Source organism: Haliotis cracherodii, unplaced genomic scaffold (genome assembly GCF_022045235.1).
Source record: "Haliotis cracherodii isolate W230 unplaced genomic scaffold, xgHalCrac1.p SCAF_4, whole genome shotgun sequence".
Classification (NCBI taxonomy): Eukaryota; Metazoa; Mollusca; class Gastropoda; order Lepetellida; family Haliotidae; genus Haliotis; species Haliotis cracherodii.
This window is the reverse complement of record NW_027266297.1, coordinates 5,641,855-5,649,253: the sequence shown is the minus strand read 5'-3', so window position 1 is coordinate 5,649,253 and position 7,399 is coordinate 5,641,855.

The following is a 7,399-nucleotide window of genomic DNA, read 5'->3' as shown; positions in this document are numbered from 1 at the left end:
GACAAGAATCCTATGCGAATCCTATACTCCATGCGAAACTTGGATTAGAACCCACGATCATCTACTTCCGGCACGACTAAGGGACGCAACTCCGCACAGCCAATTGCGGCGCCTTACACGAATAAGTCACGCGTCACAATCTCGGACAAAGTGCTGCGACTCTTGTGTTGGTACGGTCTCCATAATATTAAACAATACATGTATAGTTATTTTGGAACATGTCATGAAATAATAATTTGGGGATTAATATTGATAAAATCCCCGCGCCCCTGAAGGATTTGCAATTAGAGGATTAACGCCAAGTGACTCAACCCTTAACTCCAAGTGTCTCAACCCTCAACTCCACGTGTCTCAACCCTCAACTCCACGTGTCTCAACCCTCAACCCCATGTGTCTCCTCCAAGTGTATCAACCCTCAACTCCAAGTGTCTCAACCCTCAACTCCATGTGTCTCAACCCTTAACTCCATGTGTCTCAACCCTCAACTCCAAGTGTCTCAACCCTCAACTCCACGTGTCTCAACCCTCAACTCCACGTGTCTCCTCCAAGTGTCTCAACCCTCAACTCCACGTGTCTCAACCCTCAACTCCATGTGTCTCCTCCATGTGTCTCAACCCTCAACTCCAAGTGTCTCAACCCTCAACTCCATGTGTCTCAACCCTTAACTCCATGTGTCTCCTCCATGTGTCTCAACCCTCAACTCCACGTGTCTCCTCCATGTGTCTCAACCCTCAACTCCACGTGTCTCAACCCTCAACTCCATGTGTCTCAACCCTCAACTCCATGTGTCTCAACCCTCAACTCCATGTGTCTCCTCCATGTGTCTCAACCCTCAACTCCACGTGTCTCCTCCAAGTGTCTCAACCCTCAACTCCACGTGTCTCAACCCTCAACTCCATGTGTCTCCTCCATGTGTCTCAACCCTCAACTCCATGTGTCTCAACCCTCAACTCCAAGTGTCTCAACCCTCAACTCCACGTGTCTCAACCCTCAACTCCACGTGTCTCAACCCTCAACTCCACGTGTCTCCTCCATGTGTCTCAACCCTCAACTCTACGTGTCTCAACCCTCAACTCCATGTGTCTCCTCCATGTGTCTCAACCCTCAACTCCATGTGTCTCAACCCTCAACTCCACGTGTCTCCTCCATGTGTCTCAACCCTCAACTCCACGTGTCTCAACCCTCAACTCCATGTGTCTCCTCCAAGTGTCTCAACCCTCAACTCCATGTGTCTCAACCCTCAACTCCACGTGTCTCCTCCAAGTGTCTCAACCCTCAACTCCACGTGTCTCAACCCTCAACTCCATGTGTCTCCTCCATGTGTCTCAACCCTCAACTCCATGTGTCTCAACCCTCAACTCCACGTGTCTCAACCCTCAACTCCATGTGTCTCCTCCATGTGTCTCAACCCTCAACTCCATGTGTCTCAACCCTCAACTCCACGTGTCTCCTCCAAGTGTCTCAACCCTCAACTCCACGTGTCTCTACCCTCAACTCCACGTGTCTCAACCCTCAACTCCACGTGTCTCAACCCTCAACTCCATGTGTCTCCTCCAAGTGTCTCAACCCTCAACTCCACGTGTCTCAACCCTCAACTCCATGTGTCTCCTCCAAGTGTCTCAACCCTCAACTCCATGTGTCTCAACCCTCAACTCCATGTGTCTCCTCCATGTGTCTCAACCCTCAACTCCAAGTGTCTCAACCCTCAACTCCATGTGTCTCCTCCATGTGTCTCAACCCTCAACTCCATGTGTCTCAACCCTCAACTCCAAGTGTCTCAACCCTCAACTCCATGTGTCTCAACCCTCAACTCCAAGTGTCTCAACCCTCAACTCCATGTGTCTCAACCCTCAACTCCAAGTGCCTCAACCCTCAACTCCATATGTCTCAACCTCAACTCCAAGTGTCTCAACCCTCAACTCCATGTGTCTCAACCCTCAACTCCACGTGTCTCAACCCTCAACTCCAAGTGTCTCAACTCCGCAACTAGGATCCAGATCCTCGTCCATGTGGATGTGGAAGTGACATTAGGGCAACTACCACTAGAGATGCCGATTCTACTTGTGTAAGGCCTTGAGCAGCATGTATTTGGTAGAGACTGGCTTTCACACTTTAAACAAGATTGGGGAAATGTCCTCAGGGTGAAGAATGAGGAAATTAATAACATTTTGTCTGATTCCTCGGATGTGTTCAGCTAGGAACTAGGCGATTTTCAAGGATGTAAAGTGCTCAATGTCATGTATGCCAAGATTTTAGAAGTGCCGCAATGTTGCTTATGCATTCAGAGATAATGTTAACCCCCACCCACTCCCCAAAAATATTAATAACAATAAAATATAAATAAAAAATAAAAAACCCTCCAAGCGCCCTTGTGTTCAAAGAGAGTCCAAAATACATTTGGGCTATTGATCCGACATAGCATCGCGGTCCTGTGCAGCAGTTACATGCCATAAAAGGAACCCCGTGGCCATGACCTTTGACATTGGCACAACCCGGTGCCAATCTTGCCATGTCAGCTCTGTAAACACGGCTTAAAATGGTTATACGACAAAGAAAATTTTCAATCGAAATCCCCTTGTCATGAAACATTCATAAACGAAGTCGTGATTAAAACGGGACCGTGTGCCTTCCGTGACTACCACCCAATCCGACTCCGTTATTTATGCATGCCTTCTGATTGGCTCGCCATGGGCACTGGCAGTACCGTGGCCTGTGTGTACGCCATGTCCGGCGTGTTTTGTAAGCATTCTTAATGGATTCTGCTGGGATAAAACTTTCATAAATAAAAAGTTAATTAAACACCAGCTCAAACAAATGTTAGTGACGTCAGTTTTTAAGGTGAATTTACCTGCGTTTCAACAGAGACCATGAAATAGAATATTTGATGGTCTCTGGTTTCAAATATCCAATTTCCACCCCTCACCCTTGGCGATACTTCATCTGACAGAAATGGAACGGACTCGGTGAAATGGTGTTCTCGCGCTGGTGGACACATCGCACTGCCAAGAAGCGAGCCCTACAACCAGCAGCATACCCTGTGTGGAGTAGAAATAATAACGCTCCTATTATAAGCATGCGTGAGACGTTAATTGGACATTGGCAGTCGGTCGGGTGTTTGAGCGGCTGATCTTGGCGGGCAGGTGAGTTGATTCTGGTTGTTATTTATACGATATACAATATGTAATATTTTCATACTTTAGGCACCTTTATACATGTATGTTCACTTAAAAACGTGTTTTTTTATGAACGCTCTTTTGACTTTCATTAACAAAAAATAAATGTGTATATTTCCTTGACAGTCGTCATTAGCACAGAAGGTAGAAGGAATCAGATCCACTTGGATTTTACACCTTTGTGTATTCCTTGTTTTGTGGCTTTATAAGCATCAGTGTTGTGATATTAATGACATATTAGAGTATCTATAGAAAATAGAGTTTAAAAACTGTATCCATCAACGGCTCGTTACTATTAATGTTTACAGGAAGGCAGCATCTTTGTAAATATGTATAGATGTAATAATCATGGCGTTCAAGTTTGTATGATGTGTTGAGTGATGAAATAGTATAACAATCTGAAAATACAAAACTCAAGTGAAATAACATTTTATGCCGCACTACTTTCATTCTGTCTGAGTGACAGGATTTTCAGGACCAGATCGGTAAGAAATTATACTGAACACAAAAGTTATTTTTATGAAATTATGTGCTCAGTCTTCACTACAAAATGATCTTCATGAAACTTAACTTATTTTGTTCAGAATCCATCATACAGAACATTTATCTTATCTTCACAAATAATATATTTATCTCATCACGTGATCTCACTCGATCCGGGTTGGAATAGGTCTTCAGCAACCCATGCTTGTCGTAAAAGGCGACTTACGGGATCGGGGGGTCAGGCTCGCTGACTTAGTTGATGCTTGTCATCGTACTCCAAATGCGAAGATCGATGCTTATGATGTCAATCACTGGATTGTCTGAACCAGACTCGATTTTTTTACAGACCACCGTCATATAGCTGGAATATTGCTGGAGTGCAGCGTTAGACAAGAAACAAACAAACAAACAAACATCTAGTGACCTAAAACGGTTGACACTTTCACAAATGAACATAACTGTGTCCGGTCACTCGATGAGATTAACGTTATTTGACATAGTTATTTGAACGTACTAACTATTTATAACCGAGGGCAGTATGTAGCGTGCGACGCCTGTGTTGCTAATGTTTGGATGTGGGCAATATTAGACTTATATCAACGACGTGTGAGAAGTTGTCATTTAAAATATTTACATTGAAAGTAAATTGATGAAACTAATATTTCATTATTATCATCTTTAGGCCACACTTTTTAACTTTCTTTACAGATCCGCTGACTGTAAATATTTTTGAAATGAAAAAAACACACACAAAAACTCAGCATTTGCTCTCATCTTTTGCACCAAAAATTATTTTCTAGACAAGGACCCCCTGAAGTTGGAATATATTAAACATGGGAATCAAAATAAAGCTTGTTGCTGTTCCTGAAACTGACGGGATGCATAGATGCACAACAGTGATTCATCAGGTCCACATTGGTTAAAGCAACAGTTGTTATCTTTTTATACTAGCCGACATGAAATGATGGAGAAAACTAAAAACGATTACTTGCTTTTATTTTGCCCACATTTCTTTCCTGTGGCAAAATATAATTCGTAAAGCCAGAAAAACGAATGTGACCTTATTGTTTGGCTGCGATTTACTGCGGCTATGCTTCAGTGTCGTCGGATCATAGGTTTTCGGACAGTCGCGCTGTAACAGGGGATGTAGCATCACACATACATTTGATATACTAAGATGATGGCTTGTCTTTAAGAGAAAGTTGTCTCTTATAAGTGAATGGGATGTTTTACAGTTGTTCATGTGATTGGAGAGAAATCTACGAATGTTTCTTAAGCGTCCGAAAACCCATAACACGGGGATATGAGAGCTGTGGTAGCATGTGTACTTGAACGAATGTATACATAGGCAATCCGCTTATCCTTTAACTGGTTGGGTACAATGTGTAAAGCCAATGTCTGGTGTCCCCCGCCGTGATATCAATATTGCTAAATGCGGCGTTAAGCCACACCCTCTCACTCTCTCTTACGTTGTATCACAGCCATTGTGCGCAGCGTTATGTTACGTTACATACTGCTAGGCCCAGACTAGTATGTCTCCCGTGTGAAACTGGGAAGCTTTCTGTCGCATGTCTTCATATTTATTCGGCGGAACCCTCTCTCCTGTGATTGAATTTAATCATCTATCATGACAGTGAGGTTAACCCAATCTCCTGCCAGTGAATTTAATCCGCTCTCCTGTCACTAAATTAACCATCTCTTCTTCCAGTGAATTTAATCAGTAACATTAAAGTAAAGTTAACCGTCTCTCCTATCAGTGAGGTGAACCAGTAATCAATGTGTAGGGCTGACGCCAGTTCGAACAAGAGGACACCCGCTTGTTAATATATATAGAATATTTAAGGACCGTGAACATCCGGGTCCTGCCCTGGTCAGCTATTTCTCCTGATGACTGATGACCCCACTGGACATCTGTGGGATGAAGTTGAATGTTGTGTGCGCCAACTACCTTTAACTCCCTACTCTAGGAACTGCAAACTCTTTGCAGCGCTTCTAGATGAGTGGCTCTTGATCCGCAGACCTCCTCATTCTGAGCATACCGAGGCGACGTGAGGCAGTTGTCCTTGTTCACGGGGTCACACTCGTCACTGAAAGTCACACGTCATTGCACAAGCTTCATGTTACACAGCTGTCGGACAGCCGTGGCGAAAATGTCGGCTTTTAACAGCAACCGTTGGGACATTTGACGAACTGTTGTTAATTTTGACAAAGCAGCTGTCCAAGATGTTTACACCCACATGTTCCTTGTCTTGAAGCCATATGTTCCTGTTTAAAATGATATGTTCCTGTCTTGAACCCATATGTTCCTGTCTTGAAGCCACATGTTCCAGGCTTGTTAGTCACATGATCCTGACTCGGAGAACATGTCACTGTCTTGAAGACATATGCTCTTGGCTTGAAGCCACATGCTCCTGACTTGAAGCTACATGTTCCTGTCTTGAAGTCACATAATCCTGGCTTGTTAGCCATTTGTTCCTGATTTGGAGACGTATGTTCTTGCTTGAAGCCACATGTTCCTGGCTTGTTAGCCAGATGTTCCTGTCTTGGAGAACATATTCCTGTCTTGAAGCCTGTTCCTGATTTGGAGACGTTAACCATATGTTCCTGACTTATTAGCCATGTGTTCCTGACTTGGAGACGCATGTTACTGGCTTGAAGCCATATGTTCCGGTCTTGAAGCCACATGTTCCTGTCTTGAAGCAATATGTTCCTGATTTGGAGACGTATGGTCTTGGCTTGAAGACATATGTTCCTGATTTAGAGACGTATGTTCCTAACTTGAAACCATATGTTTTTGGCTTGAAGTCATATGTTCCTGACTTTGAGACGTATGTTTCTGGCAGACGTATGTTTCTGGCTTTGAGAACATCTTCCTGTCCTTAAGCCATATATTCCCAGCTTATTCGCCACATGTTCCTGACTTGGAGACATATGTTCCTGTCTTGAAGCCATATGTTCCTGATTTGGAGACGTTAGCCATATGTTCCTGGCTTATTAGCCATGTGTTCCTGACTTGGAGACGTATGTTACTGGCTGGATAGCCATATGTTCCTGACTTGGAGAGATATGCATCTATTTAGGAGCCGCATGATGACCTATATTTCTCTGGCTTATAGCTACTTGTGAAATAAACAATATCTTGAACTGTCTTTTGAACTTGTAAAGACAACGTTATCTTATCTATTTTGCAACACCCATCTGTTTATTTTTTATGTACTTATCATCAAGTTGATTTAATTATCTACAGTGTAACTTGCAAGATGATCTCTGCCGAATGTCAGCACGGGCCTACGCTGACGGTGCCAATAGCACATCAATCACATTATTCACTTTCAACCTCCGTCGCTGATTGGTTGGATTCATCTCTAACAGGTGTTCATCGCGTGTTAATTTCTGGAATCGTTCACCTTGCATAGTATCAACACCGAGTTACCTATCAAATATTGAAATGCAATTTGCTTGTCTATCGTCAAGCAGTGTTTGCACTGGTCCGTGTGTTCACGGAATACGGAATGGTGTTCCTTCTAACATATATTCCCAGTGTGAATAGGGCACACTCCGAATAGAACCGTACGTAGAAAGCTGGTCATTGTATTTTAATTTCCCAGAATAGTAAAATGCGAACTGTATACGCGTACCTGAATAGTTTTGGAGTTCGAGAATAATGCCGCACGACCATCGAACATTCTTGACCTCAGTGGGGGAACAGGTGTCGACGTCGTCAAAGGTGCCACACTTTGCGT